The sequence below is a fragment of the Gorilla gorilla genome, chromosome 4, assembly GCF_029281585.2.
Source record: "Gorilla gorilla gorilla isolate KB3781 chromosome 4, NHGRI_mGorGor1-v2.1_pri, whole genome shotgun sequence".
Classification (NCBI taxonomy): domain Eukaryota; kingdom Metazoa; phylum Chordata; class Mammalia; order Primates; family Hominidae; genus Gorilla; species Gorilla gorilla.
This window is the reverse complement of record NC_073228.2, coordinates 25695521-25696946: the sequence shown is the minus strand read 5'-3', so window position 1 is coordinate 25696946 and position 1426 is coordinate 25695521.

The window sequence follows — 1426 nt, the reverse complement described above, 5'->3', positions numbered from 1 at the left end:
GTGCTGGAGAAGCGTGGAGTGTTGTGGAAGCAAAGAGAAAGAACCCAGAAAGACAGGAACTGCTTAACAGCGAATAGGAGGTTCTACTACCACTGACTTGGGAAGGAGTATGCTGAGCAAATATGGCCATCCTGTGGTTATACTCAATGCCTGCCTGGTTATCTTTATGTCCATACAAAGCCCAACAGAAACTGCTGACAAAGGTATTTTTGTCTTGGTGGTCTAGCTCCTTTACATGGGGCAATAGCAGATTTCATTTGCAACACTTTATTCACATCTATGGAGTAAAACTAGGTGTATCTGGCCCAAGTCTTTCTACAGTCTTATTTATCAGGTTGAACATCCTTTATCCAAAATGCTTAGGACCAAAAGTATTTTGGTTTCCAGATTTTGTGGGGTTTAGGGAATATTTGTATTAGACTTACTGGTTGAACATCCCTTATCTGAATATCTGATATCCAAAATGCTCCAACAAGCATTTCCCTTTGACTGTCATGTCAGAGCTCAAAAAGATTTAGGTTTTGGACCATTTTGGATTTTTGGGTTTGGAATGCTCAACTTGTAGTACTTTAGATTCAAACTGATGAGTTTAAGATCGTTTTATCCATTTTAGTGAGTTTGCTAGTCTGTGTTGAAGAAACTGTGTAAGAAAAAACTATGTATAACAACCATAAAGCAAACTTGTCATTTGCTGCTACCTAACCTTTGACAGTGTCTGTAATATCATTGTCTGTACCACATTCTATCCATAAACGAAAGTATCGTGGCCAGAGCAGTGGCTCACGCTTGTAATCCCAGCACTTTGGGAGGCTGAGGTGGATGGATTTGTTGAGGCCAGGAGTTTGAGACCAGCCTGGGCAACCTGGCAAACCCTGTCTCTACAAAAAATACAAAAATTAGCCAGGTATGGTAGTGTGCACCTGTAGCCCTAGTTACTCGGGGGCATTGAGGTGGGAGGATCACTTAAGCCTGGGAGGCAGAGGTTGCAATGAGCCGAGGTCGTGTGCCACAGCACTCACTCCAGCCTGGGTGACAGAGTGAGGCCCTGTCTAAAAAAAAAAAAAAAAAAAAAAAAAGATGGAACATATTGCACATAAGAGAAGAATTCTCCTGGGCACATAATGGAGAGCACAGAATATGACCAAACACGGATAGTTCACAATCACAAAGGCACGTAATTGTCACCCATTCTCAACCTGCACAAAAGAAATTAGGATTCACTAAGGATTCCTTGCTGCTTACAGCCTCCCAGGTTAAAATGCAGATAGCTGTGCCCAGTAGGTTGGGCGTGGTGGCTCATGCCTGTAATCCCAACACTTTGGGAGGCCAAGGCAGGCGGATCACAAGGTCAAGAGATCAAGACCATCCTGGCCAATATAGTGAAACCTCGTCTCTACTAAAAATACAAAAATTAGCTGGGTGTGGT